This window comes from Pimephales promelas, chromosome 14, assembly GCF_988280905.1.
Source record: "Pimephales promelas chromosome 14, fPimPro1.hap1.1, whole genome shotgun sequence".
NCBI classification, from domain to species: Eukaryota; Metazoa; Chordata; class Actinopteri; order Cypriniformes; family Leuciscidae; genus Pimephales; species Pimephales promelas.
The window spans coordinates 16524777-16540947 of record NC_142782.1 but is presented as its reverse complement, the minus strand read 5'-3'; the positions used below and the strand labels follow the sequence as shown (position 1 = coordinate 16540947).

Here is a 16171-nt window from a genome sequence, read left to right as displayed (position 1 = left end):
TAAAGGTGCACTAAGCAATGCCGGGCGATGTGACTTCTTGACGTTTAAAGTATTTTCAAACAAAACGGAGGCTAGATAGACCCTCCCTCCTCCTCATCTGCGCACTGACCCCCCAAACCAAACTTTTATTTACAGTGTGCGTCTTCCTCAGACTGTAAACGAAGCTCGGGCGCACTGATGACGTAAGATGCTGCTGACGTGTTATCAAAGTCACTGAACGCGGCTTGACAGCAGAACCGGACACAATACAATGCTGAATAAAGTCGTAGTTTTTGTTATTTTTGGACCAAAATGTACTTCAAAACATTCTAAATAACCCACTGATGTCACATGGACTACTTTGATGATGTGTTTATTTCCTTTCTGGACAAGGACAGTATATCGTACGTACATTTTCAATACGGACAAAAAGCTCTCGGACAAAATCTAAAATATCTTAAACTGTGTTTCAAAGATGAACGGAGATCTGACGGGCTTGGGATGACATATGGGTGATTCATTAATGACATAATTTTCATTTTTGGGTGAACTAACCCTTTAAGCAGAGGTTTAATAAAAGTGGAGAGGAACAACTGGTGTTTGAACTGATTCTCATATTACATCCCTCGATAAGACTGGTAATTATAACTCATGTGAGTTTTTGTCAAGCAGCCCGAGGGCCTGTTATTAATATCTCCTGACAACACACTCACACATAGAGCACAGATAGGCTGTGCCGATAAAGACATAACAATTGAAATAGAAGCTCTATATCTCAAAGTGATGTTAAGACATCCGTCTTTGCTCTGGATATGTGTTTATGAGAAAACGAGAGAGAGAAAGATTCTAACAAATGGGTGAAACACAAGCCCTGTGATGAATAATGTCGCTGCACAGACACTCGCGCACACATCCATTCCAAAGAGCTCCAAATGTGCCAATATTACACACAAATCCAGTGTGTGTCAACGCTTTAGAGAAATCCTCTTGGGTTTCTGCAGCCCGACTGAGATTTTGTTGCTAGTAGGTATTAGATAGAGAAGATGAAAAACTTACCCAGGACAAAGGAAATAATTCGGAATAATACACAGAGCCAAACTCCCGGTTTCACAGACAAGGCTTAAGCTAGTTTTAGGCTAAAATGCATGTTTGAGCGGTTTTAACTGAAAGCAACTTGCACTGACATATCTTAAAATATGTCAGTGCCATTGTTTTGTCTCAAGATGCACACCAGTAATATATACGGTATATATACTGTATTAATATATATATATATATATATAAATTATTTTTTTTTTTCTAGGGCACATATATGAAAGCAAAGCTACTTAAATGCCCTAATTGAACTCAGGCCTAGTCTAAACCCTGTCTGTGCAACCCGGTCTCATCCCAAGAGGTCATGTAACTGACGTCTTGGCACGTCTTTTGAATATACGTCAATATTCACCTTTTTAGGGCCCCCTTAAACGTCGGTAGATGAGGTTATGGGATCCTAACTCTACCCCATACCTAAACCTAACCCTAAACCTAACCCATCACCTAACTGACGTTAAAGGTAAAGCGTCAGTTGTATGACGGCCCGGGATCGCCATCTACCAACGTTTAAGGGGGCCCTAAAAAGGCGGATATTGACGTATGATCAAAATACGTCCCAAGACGTCAGTTATATGACTTTTTGGGATGAGACTGTGTTAGTCTGTGAAACCAGGCCAAAATTGTCTAGCCAAAAATGTAACTGCGATAGGAAAGTTAATCTTCACTGATGGTTATGATCAGTGTTGGGAGTAACGCATTACAAAAGTGATACATTACAGTAACATATTACTTTTTGCTGTAACGCAGTAGTGTAAGGCATTACTAATCAATTTTCAGTAATATTTTACTCGTTACATGTTCAGTGAGGCTTGTATTACAGTTGTATTACAGTGTATTGTCTGCTTTTACTTCTTAAAGGCAACAGACTATGTGAAAGTTTTAAAGCAGTCTTTCAGTGCCAGTTCAGAGCGGTCGCGTCTGTAAGATTGTTTTTTCCTCATAAATGCGAACACGAAAACTAAAATAAATGAATATTTTAAGTTCTATGGAGACTGGAGAGCCAACCCTTCCTCATCCGATTTGCGCAGTGTAATTAACAGAATTACAAGCCTCCTATTTTTTTGTCACGCATGAATGTGTGTCTTTTCCCTAATATTACAAATAAAACATAGACTGATATTTGTCTAATGTCTGGAGTCCTTTAAGGAGGTAGCCTATATACGTTTCAATACATGTATTTTCTGAGAATTTTTATTTCAAGTTTTGACTGCAAATGTCATCATGTCCATAATGCTGGGTGACTTCCCCAATTTTAAATAATTTACCCTCAACTAGTTTTGTGGTGTAGGTCTACGTATTTTATAATGTTAACTTCAAATAATACTAATAGCCTAATTTAAAGATAAGGCAGCATTGGATATGGACGGTAAGGAGAATAACGCTGGAGTTGGAAGAGGTTTGTCGTGATTCTGTAGGTTCGTGGATCTGAGTCGTGTGGCGAATCGCGATTTCGGTTTCATATTGCATATCGTTACAGCCCCAAAGTTAAGTTCTACTTAGTTATTTTGGTGAAAGTAACTCAAAAGTAATACATGAGTAATGTAACGCATTACAATTCTGGGACAGTAATATTGTAAGGTAATGAATTACTTTTAAATAACAGTAACAAGTAATGCCTAATGTATTACAGTTTGGAAGTAACTTGCACAACACTGGTTATGATTAAATTAAAATCCATTGCTTTAGGTCAAAAACTCTTCTTTTAATAAAAGCAAAAACATGTTCTATGTGAATGGCCCCTAATTCTGTCATTATGTGGCATTCTTGGAGGTTTGCTGGCCACAAACAGATCCTTTTCACAGACTGTGATGACTCATTTGCGTCGTATCTTAAATCTAGCTAACTTTTTTTTATGTTTTAGGTTTTTTTATATTTGAATGTACATTTATTATACCATCCTCCCTTGCTGTTGGGAGAGCTGCTTCTTGTTTTCTGTATGCTGTAATCCATCTTTCTATGTATATATATATATATATATATATATTAGGGCTGTGCAAAAGTTAATTGCGATTAATCGCATCCAAAATAAAAGTCTGTGTTTACATAATATATTTGTGTGTGCTGTATATAATTATTTTGTATATATAAATACCTATGCATGCATTTATATATTTAAGAATTATTTGCGGTTAAATTCTGTATACATTTATAAATACATAATCTATATTATATAAATATAAATATTTTATATATGAATAACATATTTTCTTAAATATATACATGCATGTGTGTGTATTTATATATACAAAATAATTATATACAGCACACACAAATATATTATGTAAACAGAGACTTTTATTTTGGATGCGATTAATCGTAATTAACTTTTGCACAGCCCTAATATATATATATTAGTTAACCTGCATGTTCCAATACTGGAAATGTTAAAAGAGTTGAGTAAAAAGTGTAATTTTTACCAACTTAGAAATGTAATTGAGTAAAAGTACAAACGTGAAGTTTCAATAGTGCTCAAGTAAAGTACAAATTGCCCAAAATAAACTAATTTACATGGCTTTTACACCCTCTTCTCATGGTTGTGGGTGCTAGATATATGATATTAGTACCCTGGAATAGGATATGTGTCTGGGGTGGGGGTGGGTGATAGGAAAAGAGGAGGAAAGAGAGAGAGGTGGATAGATGGGTCTGCTGCGTGCTGGGACACAATCAGAGTAAATCAGGCTAAAGGCCTGGGCCTCAGCCATCTAAAGTACGTCATTTCATTAGCCTTATTTATGGCCCTCCAACCCCCTAGATGACCCTCGCTCTCCTTCCACCCCATCATCCCTCTCTCTCTTTCATCCTCCCACAGAATCCTGGCAAGCTCTCTGATCTTTTTTCCTCCATCCTTGAACTTGCATCTATATCTTTTCCCATTGTGGATCTCCACCTTATACATCGCAAGTAAACTGACGGAGCAGTGTAAAAAATCGCACGAGATGAGTTATTTTATTCAGCTAGGGGAGAATGTGCAGGGCTTATGTATGAGATCCGTGAATGATGCCCTCTTGTTTTGATGCAGCGAGATAATATGTCTGTAACCACATAAATATTTATGATACATTCAGCAGATCGTAGCTTGATAATCTCGGAAGATTTACTTCCCTGCCTGCTGCATTTTTATGCGGATCATCCGTTTCCCAAATGTTAACGCGGTGTCCTTATTTTTCCCTTTTGTACTCCCAGATATCTCCTGATCCCTGCAGAGTTATAGGGTGCAGTAGAGCATTTTTAATGTGCGCTCTTTGATGAATATGGGATTTTCCTATCTAAAGGCTGTCAATCTTCTCTCCTTCGTGTTTTGTGCCAAGTTCCTGCTAGGAAGACAAACTGACTCAAACCTCTTTTTTCCTGTACTCTGAACCCAAAAATAGCTTGTGGAAATATCAAACGAATGTACTCTCGTGTGGCACAATGGTTGGAAATGAAAACAAAAGGCATGTGGAGCTTGATGCTATAGGTTGCTGTGATTATTCTAGGTGGTTGCTTACTGGCCTAAGTGAAAAGAACCAACACGTCAGTGCTTTACGATATTCCTCATCCCAATATGGATTTTTGTTTCACAAATCTGATTGTTAAAGCACACATACCTATCAAGCTGTGCTATTTGAGGTATCATATCCATGATTGTTTCCATCCAAGTTGCAAACTGAATTGATACGTAATTAAAGGGGTCATTGGATGCCCAGTTGGTATATGATTCTTTAGGGTCCTCAGGTAAAGTTTGTTACATACTTCGGTTAAAAATTCCTCAATGGAATGGTGTGTAAAACAACACCCTTTTTACATCCTCAAAAACAGCTCTGTTCACAGCGACCCGTTTCGGTGCATGTCTCTTTAAATTATAATGAGCAACTGCTCACCCCACCCCTCTCTTCCATGCGGTGTGTTGACGCAAAACACATATGCTGCGACCCAATTCACATACTATCCGTCCTAAATAGTATTCGAAAATAGAATTAGTACGTCCCAAATTGAAATGAGTGTTTCAAAGATACCCGGATGGTTTACTATATCCGGTCAGAATCCGAAGTGTAGATCGATGCACACTCTAACGGCTGATATTGCCCACAAACCATTGTGCGGTGGACGAGGAAAAAACTGCAGACACGGAGGACACGCGAGTCCTGCGGCTGTGTTGAGAGGTTTAGATAAAGAGCTTTAAGAAACACCCACAACACATTTCCATATAAGGCGTTACATACAACACTCTCTTCTAAGAGAATGCGCAACAGTGCCAAGTGTGCTGTCCTCAAAGCAAGTTTAAGGTCAGTGTAATTTTTTGTGTGCGTACTTGTGGGTTTAGTTGTTCCTTGTCTCAGCCTTAGACAATGGACCATTGGCTGAACGTCTGATGCATATGGCACAATTAACTGGAAACACTTAAGGATTTTCGTTGGTTGAATTCTACAGGATTTCCTGGAGACGTGTGTTTCGTGTTCTTTAATGGTCCACCTTGAAACAAATGCTGTGGAAGAAGAATGCTGGAGTGTTTACAAGTGTGTTAATGAGCGCTTACCAGGATCAACTAGTTTGTGAAACGTTTTCTCTTGTTTGGTGGGTGTGTCAAAAATGTCAGCCCAATCAGCAACATGTAACCACGCGGTATTTAAGAGACAGCTCGCACAATGGGTCCAAGTAAAGTCGTTTACAAATGTGTTTACATTTTATTTATATTGCGCTTTTCTTAAACCCAAAGCACTACATTCAAATAAACAAAAATGCAACAATCAGAGAATGAATTTCAAAAACAATAAGTTGCAATTGATACAATTAAAGACAAAAAAAATTAATAATACATTAAATATAATACGATTCAAAATTGAAAAATGCATGTTTTATTCTTTGATTTAAAAGTGGCAAGTGATGACATCGTTCTGATTGGTAGTGGCAGGCTATTCCATATGGAGCCTGCAATTGCAAAAGCTCAATCGAGGAGATGTTTCAATCTCGATCTGCGCACAGAGAGCAATCCAAAGTTGCCAGAAGTGAAGTGGAAGGATTTTGAGAGGGTATTAAATTGAATAATTGAATTTTACCCAAAATCGGGTTAAAACAACCCAGCACTTTTTAGAGTGTATGAATCACTTGGTCCGAACAGTATTACTTCAGTTTTATTCTTATTTAAGGCTAACAAATTGTGTCTGAGCCATAGTTTCACTTCCTGAAAACATGCAAGCAGGACTTCTAAAGAGCTTGAATTATGTTGTTTAAATGGGAAGTACAGTTGGGTGTCTTCAGCGTATAAATTAAAGCGTTGGTACACCCAAAAATGAAGATTAAGTCATTAATTACTCACCCCCATGCTGTACCAACCCCATAAGACCTTCGTTCATCTTCGGAACACAAATGAAGATATTTTTGATTCAATTTGAGAGCTGTCTCACTACCACATTGGCTGCCTAAGGGACTGGCTCTTGACGGCCCAGAAAGTCAATGAAGAAAATGTTTAAATATCCCATGTGACTACCGTGGCTCAACTATAAGTTTATCAAGCGACGAGAATACGAGACTTCCTTAGATTTCCACGACGCATGCGCGAGAACTGAACTGAAGTAGTTGAAGGAGATCGCAATTCTCGCGCATGCGTCGTGGAAATCTAAGGAAGTCTCGTTTCAGGCCAACAAGGCAGAAAAGAAATAGTCGAATAAAGTCGTTATTTTTGTTTGTTTTTTCGCAAAAAAAGTATTCTCGTCGCTTGATAAACTTATAGTTGAGCCACGGTAGTCACATGGGATATTTAAACATTTTCTTCATTGACTTTCTGGGCCGTCAAGAGCCAGTCCCTTAGGCAGCCAATGTGGTAGTGAGACAGCTCTCAAATTTAATCAAAAATATCTTCATTTGTGTTCCGAAGATGAACGAAGGTCTTACGGGGTTGGTACAGCATGGGGGTGAGTAAATAATGACTTAATTTTCATTTTTGGGTGAACTAACCCTTTAAATGCTACTCTGTATTTAGAAAAGATGGAACCCAGTGGCAACAAATATCAAGAAAATAGTATCGGAGCTAGAATATAACCCTGTGGTAGCACCATAGGGAAAGATGTGCTGCTGAGGAAGTATGATTTCCAATGCGTACAGAAAATTTCTGTTGGTTAAAAACTGGAACCAATCTGTGAGCTATTACTTACTAATTCGTTAATAATTGTTTATTTTAGTTAATAGTAGTTACTAGATTGTTAATGAACTTTTTCAGTAATTCTCTGGGAAGCATTAAAAAAAATTGTAGTTATTGATTAGTTATTGATTAACTACCACTTTCACCTGTGTGCTATTAGTTACTAGTTCGTTAATCAGAGTTTCTTGTTAGTTAATAATAGTTACTAGATTGTTAATATTGTGTTACTCATTGGTTCTTGTGTAGTTATTCATTAACGAAGGAACCGTATTCTAAAGTGTTACCGAGGTTTTCATATTTTATTTGGAACGTTGGCAAAACGTTCTTATATGGGCCATAACACAGAACGCATTTTTCCATTCCACTGGCTACTTTACCATGATTTTTCTTTGTAAACACACACTAGACGGAAGTGTTTGACAGTTGCTCGCATGACATGGTGTTCGAAAATTCACTGTTAAAGTTAAAATAAGTTACATTTTTAAAGACACGCTTCAAGACCTTGCGGTTTTTCCCCATTCCATTGCATGCGTCTCCCATTTTCAAAGCAAAAACGCATTGTGTGAACATATTTTTGTTAACTGTGTTAATACTAATATGCATATTATCCTTCTTAAGGACACAAATAGCAGCTGCCTAAATGGATGCTTGCCATAATGGGTTCTCACGCACAATCTATACTTTAAATGTATGTAATCTTGTTTCTACAGTCATACAAACAGCTGACATGGTCTGTACTGGAAAGACATGACCAGCATCTTTGTCCAATTCTGTTATAGTGTGTAGAGGAAGGGAAAGTGTGGGTGGTTTCTTTTTCTGGCTGTGTGTGTGTGTGTGTGTGTGTGTGTGTGTGTGTGTGTGTGTGTGTGTGTGTGTGTGTGTGTGTGTGTGTGTGTGTGTGACAGACTGCTGTACAGAGAGTGTGCTGCAGATTGCAGTCTACCAGGCTGTGCTTTGTACCGAAAGACACTTTTCTAAGAGTGCTGAACATAACAACTTAAGACAGAAAAAAAGAAATGGGGAAAAGAGTGCTGGCTGCAGGCCCGAGGAAGGCAGACACTGGAATACAGGCTGGAATGTCAAGTATGCGAGCGGTCAATAGGGCCATCTGTGCATGCCTGCTAAAGAACCAAAGAAAGATTGAGAGAAAAAAGAAGGAAGAATGATTACACTGAAGACCCTGGACACCAGTGTGCAAGGCTTTAGGTTAGGGTCAGTCTATACTAATTATAATTATCTTTAAATAAAACATATTAGATGTCCATGCCATGTCCTCATTCAGATGACTAAATAAACATGAATAGGTTTAGCTACTTCACAATTTTGAAAATGTCCTCACAAATATAATGCAATGTTTAAAAATTGACTTGAGTATGTTTTAATTTAAATATTCTGATCAGCCGGTTTATGTGAGGCTGTAGGGTAGTCTAATGAAAAAAAAAGTGCTCAAAATGTTTTAAAGGAGTAGTTCACTTTTAAAAAAAAACTTTTGCTGATAATTTACTCACCCCCATGTCATCCAAGAAAAATAAAAATGAATGTGACAGTCACGCGGGTTTGGCGACTTGAACGTGGATCCGCCTTGGAGTCTCCTGCTCTGTGGGAAATATCCAAAAAACACTATATTTCCTCTAGATATAGCGAATACAAAGATTCATGGAACTACTGTAAAATTTACTGTAATCAGAGAATACAGTAAAAATCTGTAAATTAAATTACAGAACTATACTGTAAAAAATACAGTAACTCTGCTGCCAGTATTTTACTGTAAAATTTACAGGAAATTTTTTACTGTGTGCATGGAACAAAAGTTGTATATTCTGTTGACTTGTGTACTTATATTATCCCAAATGTTTCAAACAATATTTAAAGAGTAAACCCTAAACCAACTTTTTTTAGTTAATGATCTGTAAGAATGGATCTTTATTAATACCAGTCATTGATTCGAGTAACTTTTTTGACATTTGTGTAAAGTGTTTTATTTCTACAATATATGGTGTAAAAACGTCTTAGTGCTGCCCTCTTTTCCTATTGGATGTTAGCGGTTCTTCGTGACGTATTTACGTTTCAGCTCACCGCGCTCTTGGTACGAGCTATACGCCCTTTGGCAGTACAAAAACCAGCTTGTTTCGTCAAAACCGCTATAGCGAGTCAGGAGTTGGAATTGCGAGTATTGAAAACATTCAGGATAGAGTGTTTTAGCATCTATTTCGTCCCCTCTATCTCCACTGGGGTCTGCCCACTTTTCAGCATTTTTCAAATATTGCCAGTGGGTAGAGTCAAGCTCTGACCAGGGGGTTTAGTTACCCTTTAAATCCACCTAAATCTGCAATTTTAACCAGGAACGGGCCGTGTCATTGCATCACCTGTCAATTACATCATATCTGTATTCACAACAAAAAGAGCGGAAGCGGCCGACTGAAGCACAATAAGCTTAATAAAAGCTCCACTGGTCTCAAGAACGGTGTGTATTGCAGGTCTCTCTCATCATTAGCATTCGCTTTAGTGGCCTCCCTCCGCTCGCATGGCTCTTGGCCCGCTCCGCTTAATACAACTTTAATATTAGCTGATCCATGAACATGATTTCTGCCCAAGTGCGTCAGATTCCTTTCTGTTGCCTGTGGAGGTGAAGACGACAACTCCCATGATTCCACACTCATTCACGCCAACACCTTTGTTTTAAGTAAGCGACCTCTAGTGGAGAAAATTACATATTGTGCCTTTAAGGCGGCAATTGAACTAAACTTTAGTGGCTTGAAATACAATAACTTCTAAGATCTGTGTATGTAAAACGAATTGACTCTAGACCCTAGAGCCAAGCTCTTCCTCTAGACAGAGGGAGAAACGTTGAGGAGTTGATGATTTATCTCTACCATTACTCAACACACCCTACAGCCATTCTGCCAGAGCTCTTCTGTGTGTGTGTGTGTATGCTGGAGGATATGAGATTAATTTAAAGGCCACCCAACATCCTCACTTTTATTGATGTTGTATTTCATAGAGATATATTTTATGTCCATTCTCCTTTCTTTCGGCAAATGTCACCTGCTCCTCATATCCTCTATTCTTTTATTCTCTCTCTCTTTCTTTCTCGGCTGGGGAGGGATAATTCTCTGGAATGTTCCCCCTGTTCTCTGGTTGGTTGCGGTAATGAAAGCCAGCTCTGGAGCGTTAAATTTTGTCTAGACCTGAAGAGTGCACACACACACACCTCTCTCTCTCTCTCCCTTGTCCCTCTTTTTCTGATTGAGAATTTGTAATATAATTATAATGATGCTATATATAACTCACACGCTGTTCCAAATATGTCTCCTCATTTTTATTATCACCGCTCAAATCTTTTCCTATTACTTTTCCTTGTAGACTAATTATGTAATGCCTAAAATGGGTTCATCTTTCAAAGTTTTGACGGGTGGCTTCATTTCCGTAGATGTGAAGTAACACAAAACGTAACGGAGAGTGTGTGCGCGTGGTGGAAGACTTTGAGTAAACTGTGTGGCGAGAGTCTGGAATGTAGATGATCTGTCCGAGGAATCCAGCATGTGGAATTGTTATCACAGATGTGGCTGTGTGAAGTAACCATCCGCCTGAGCGTATCTAAATAAAAGCGGCGTTTTCTTTTTCTCTTTCTTGTCAGCCAAAATTCATTTGTCACTTTTGTGCCATGGTAATGTCTTCAGCTGTATCAACAGGGAGAGCTACTTTGAGCGCCCTCCATCATTTCCCTCCCTCCACCCGCTGCCTCTGTTGATGTTGCTCATCATTAATTTGAGCTGGCCTAATGGCTCTCTCCTAGATAACCACCAATTTAGAGGCTTTGAAATCAATAGCTTGTAGCTAAAACCTTGCTTGCAAAAGAACCAGCAGGGATAAGACTTTGATGCCGGTTTAGATATAAATGTGTGTGCGCAGCTGAGGAGATATTTTTTTCCCGAAGCCTGATAGAACAAAAGAGCAGAAGAGGAAGGCATTGTGGTGAGAAGGGACTTCCATTGCTTTGCTTCCAATGAATCTGAATGTTTTTTTTTTAGTTTAATATGCAAAGACAACTGAAAGTGCAATTCTCCAAAAGAAGTGAGAATTGCACTTTCAGTTGTCTCTGCATATTAAAATGTCAAATTTATTTTCTAAATGCATGATAATCTTATCCTAATGTGAATGTTTTATTTATGTATATTACTTTTTTATGTTTTTAGATAATTGATATTAATCAAATAAAAATGACGTTGATACCATTAACTCTAATGTTAACCATAACCAATTGGCAATTCCCATATTTCACCATTCCTTTGTTTCCTGCCCTACTTTGTGTGTGTGTGTGTGTGTGTGTGTGTGTGTGTGTGCTGGAAATTCTGTTACTGTTACACAGTTCATCTTTCACTTCTCATCCAAATCCCTGAGCTTGTTTTTCATGGGCAGTTTATTATAAAGAAACCACATTGCAATCTATTGCAAAAGAATAAAAAAAGACAAAGTTATAATGGTCGGTGGAATATGATTGCAATATACCCCGTTGGGTTTGCTTCTCTCTGTTAATCCACACACACGCAGGCAACTTTAACTGCTTTAACTTTATCGCAGTACTGAGTAATTGGCATTGTAGAGATTGGTGTGAGATAACACTGTGACACTTAAGGCTCTTGGGAACTTTGATCAAATAAACAACCCTCTTTCCTCTTCAGTGGTGGGTGACCCGGGAGAGAGAGAGAAAGACAGAGGAATGGTGGTGCAGCCGCATGGAAGGGCGGAAAACTGGATGGATAAGGAGAATGAAAAGACTGCGGAGCAGAAAGAAAAACAGAGCAAAAAAACCCTTCTGACATCATGGAGTAATTTGGAAACTGAATGTAGGTCAACCCAACCTGTCCTTAATGTGACTGTATTACACATAAGACACTTTTCCATGTAAATGATCAGATTGGCATAAATATAAATTTCATGTGATCAAATCTGACTAAAACACCAAAAATCATTCTTTCAACATCATTCCTGAGTTAATTTCAATCATTTGGCCTTTCCCTTAAAGCAAAAGAGCACTGGAACATCAAGCGTTGGAGGCGATGTGAAAAAAACGTCCGACTCATGATAATGAATGCCAATTCAGAGATTTTCTTTTTCTTTTTCTGCTGGCTCTCTGAAGGTTACCCTGACGCACATCCATTGTAAATGTCAACATGCAAATCCGTAGACTCGCACACAAGAGATTAGCACCACAGGGCAAAGATATGAGGTGGCTGTGTGTCAGAGAATCATCCTGTGAGATCACCGCCATATTGTTATACTTTAGAAAAGCGGAATCACATGTAATGAGCAGGCAAAGCTACGGATGCTTACAGTAAAAACCGCAGATTTCACAAGGGCTTGAATAAAAGAGCTGCCCACACAAACAATATGCCCCTATAGCGGGTCAACATCATTTACACAGAGGTATGGAAATGATACTCTGTTGACATATACGACTCCTCGGGAAGATTGTGTGTGAAGGGTTGATTAATTCTGGAGCGTCACGGATGCGTAACTGTTGGTGCCTGATGGCCGTGGGTGGCTGAGCTGCAGAGAAAAGGATTCAGATCATTAGAGAAACCACAGGTCATTTACTGAGCCAACAGTGTGATCTCTCTGACACTATTCTTCAATGTTAAAACACTGTATCCACAGCTTGTCTCTCCACGGGCTTCAAATAGCCCAGATGTGGAGGGCCTGGAGAGACCGCTCAGGGGGTACAACACATTAGTGTCTGCAAGAGCCATTTGCGAAAGTGTGCATGTGTTTTCTGGAAGTGCTGTGATATTTCAGTTGGATGACAGAACCTCTGATATTTTGTTTGGCCATCTATCATTATGCAGACCAAGGTTTGTGGTCTAAATAAGTTCACAAATACAAGTATTTGGAAATGCTAGACAGTTTTGCTTCCCATTGACTTCCATTGTAGTTTTTGTCCATTCAATGAAAATCAATGGGAACTGAAACGTTTTGGTTCTATGTTCCACAGAAGAAACATATGGTGAGTAAATTATACCATTGAATCTCACACAACAGACATACAGTGGTGGGAATAATTATTTGATCCCCCGCTGATTTTGTAAGTTTGCCCTCTTACAAAGAAATTAAGGGTCTATAATTTGTGTGGGAGGTTTATTTTAATGGATAGAGACATAATATCCACCACAAAATCCAGAAAAAAAAACACATTATGTAAAGGTTATACATTGATTTTCATTTCAGTGAGTGAAATAAGTATTTGATCCCTAAGCAAAACACGCCTTAGGCCCCGTCCACACTACTGCGTTTTCGTTTAAAAACGGAGAATTAAAACGAATACGATCTCCGTCCACACCAGCGTTTTGTCTGCGTATTAGAATTGATCTCCGTCCACATTAAAACGACTGAAAACGCAGATCACGTGACCATTCACCAACACTGGGCATGCGCGCGCCGGTGTAAACAGTGGTTGGCGAATCAGGGAAGGACACGTCATGACTGATGACACCCAATCATAGAGCCGAGCGTAAGCCTCTGCGTCATCCTTTGTAAACTCCTCCGTTTTGTCTCGTCCACACTAAAACGCCCTCCGGAGTTGCAAAACACAAAACGCAGCTGCAGCGTTTCTAAACTTCTCCGTTTTAGGTCTTCGTTTTTCCCGTTTTAGTGTGGACGGGAGGTGCAAACGTAGCAAAAGGTCTCCGTTTTTAAACGAAAACGCAGTAGTGTGGACGGGGCCTTAGTCCTTGTGGGGAAACCTTTGTTGGCAAGCACAAAGACGTTTCTTAGTTGGTCACCAGGTTTGCACACATTTTAGGAAGGATGTTAGTCTACTCCTCTTTACAGATCCTCTAAATCCTTAAGGTTTCGCAACTCAAAGTTTCGGCTCCCCCCACAGATTTTAATTAGGATTAAGGCTAGGCCACTCCATGACCTTAATGTTCTTCTTCTTGAGTCACTTCTTTGTTGCCTTGATGGTATGTTTTGGGTCATTGTCATGCTGGAAGACCACTCCACGACCCGTCTTCAGTGGATGAAGGAAGGAGGTATTGACAGCCCAAACACATAATGTTTCCCCCTCCACGCTTGACTGTAGAGATGGTGTTCTTGGAGTCACAGTCAGTATTTCTCTCCCTCCAAACATGGCAAGTTGAGTTGATTCCAAAGAGCTTGATTTTGGTCTCATATGATCTGACCACAACACTTTCCCCCAAGCCTTTCCTGAATCATTAGATGTTCATTGGAAAACTTCAGACGGGCATGTGCCTTCTTGAGCAGGGGGACCTTGTGGATTGTGCAGGATTTTAATCCATTGTGGCGTAGTGTGTTACCAATGGTTTGGTCACTGTGGTCCCAACTACCTTGAGATCATTGACAAGCTCCTCCCGTGCATGTGGAGCACAGATTAGTCCCGTCACTTTAAGAAAGTACTCCTAATATCCTAATGTCAGTGGACACTGTCCTGTCCACAGAATCTGTATTGTCCATTCCATCATCTCCACCATGAGCTGTCAAAACGTCAGGGACCAGATTGTAGACCTACACAAGGCCTGGAATGGGCTACAAGATCATCAGCAAGAAGCTTGGAGAGAAGGAGACTTGTTGACGTGATTATTCGGAAATTGAAGAATTACAAAAGGAAAAATCAATCGCCCTCGGTCTGTAGCTCCGTGCAAGATCTCGTCTCAGGATGATAATGAGAAAGTTGATTTTGATTTTATAAAAAACACATTAATTTCACAAATTGAGTTTTCCTAAGATCCTAAATAAATTACATAAAATTAATTACATTGGTTACAGGAAACTTTATAATTATACATAACATCTTTTGACAGGCAAAATGCATCCAGCCTATTCTTAAAGGAATTAAAATTAGGTCGCGTGAAATAAGTATAATAAGACAGACCCTTAATTTCTTTGTAAGTGGGCGAACTTACAAAATTAGAAGATCAAATTATTCCCCCCCACTGTATCTGCTATCTATCTATCTATCTATCTATCTATCTATCTATCTATCTATCTATCTATCTATCTATCTATCTATCTATCTATCTATCTATCTATCTATCTATCTATCTATCTATCTATCTATCTATCTATCTATCTATCTATCTATCTATCTATCTATCTATCTATCTATCTATCTATCTATCGTAATTTACATAGCAGTGGGACCTATTTTAAACGCACTGGCCCTTTAAGAGCTGAGAAGCTGCACTTGACGTTCAGTGAACTATCGCTTTGCAAGCAGCACAACAGTCAGTCAGTCACACACGCACTCCAGTAATCTCTGACCCGCAGAGATTCTTGTTCGTGTTTTTACTTCCACTGCTGTGAAAAACACCTAGACAAAATGGGCACGAGCTGCTCTTCTCGAATAACTGCCGTTTGGATATTATAAGAGGGCGGAAACGCGAGTAAAACAGACGGCGGAGAAAGAAAAACAGACGAGGAGCGCGAGAAGGCCGAACCATTGAGGGAGCGCGAGAGCGGCGTAGCACTAGTTTCTCACACGACAGAAGCGGGGCGCTCAAGTGGATTTGGGGCTCAAAGCAACGAGGACCAAAACACGCCCGTAGCAAGCCGTACGTTACATGTGGATTATTCGTGGACGTTTCTTCATTTCGTTCTCCTCAGAAACTAACGTTACATTAACCTCCAGTAGCAACAGACCTTCCGCGGAGAGGTAAGTTACTACAAGACGTTTTGTCCACGAGTCTGTCAGCAGTTTGTCGGTTTTAAGGTCGCCGATAGTTCTCCCATCCGTTTGACCGAGAAACGGGGTCTGTTAGGGGCTAACGGCCGTTATTCCTTCACTGACCCTCGGCTAGATTGAATGAGCGTCGTTGCGCAAGGCGGAAATCAACCCCACCGTGAAGACTATTCGGCTAGTTAGCATATAGCTAGTAGCAGTGTTTATGCTTTAACGTTAGACGGAATGTCGTTCAATTTCACCCGGCGCGTTACGTTATGATTTCAGCTAGCTTTCTACAATTA

General features: G+C 39.4%; 1 protein-coding gene and 1 long non-coding RNA gene across 6 annotated transcripts in view; both read left to right on the top strand.

Annotated features, from left to right (window-relative positions):
- The window catches only part of LOC148973705 (uncharacterized), a 42649-nt gene extending 29934 nt beyond the window's left edge, over nucleotides 1–12715 (top strand). Inside the window, exon 3 of the long non-coding RNA XR_016146420.1 lies at nucleotides 11875–12715. This is a non-coding gene — a long non-coding RNA (uncharacterized LOC148973705). The remainder of the gene's footprint in view (nucleotides 1–11874) is intronic.
- A 2692-nt stretch (nucleotides 12716–15407) lies between these two features.
- The window catches only part of ncor2 (nuclear receptor corepressor 2), a 100666-nt gene continuing 99902 nt past the window's right edge, over nucleotides 15408–16171 (top strand). For all 5 annotated transcript variants that reach the window (XM_089119492.1, XM_089119489.1, XM_089119490.1 and 2 more), the window contains exon 1: nucleotides 15408–15860. The gene's annotated coding sequence lies outside the window, so the exon portion shown is untranslated. The remainder of the gene's footprint in view (nucleotides 15861–16171) is intronic.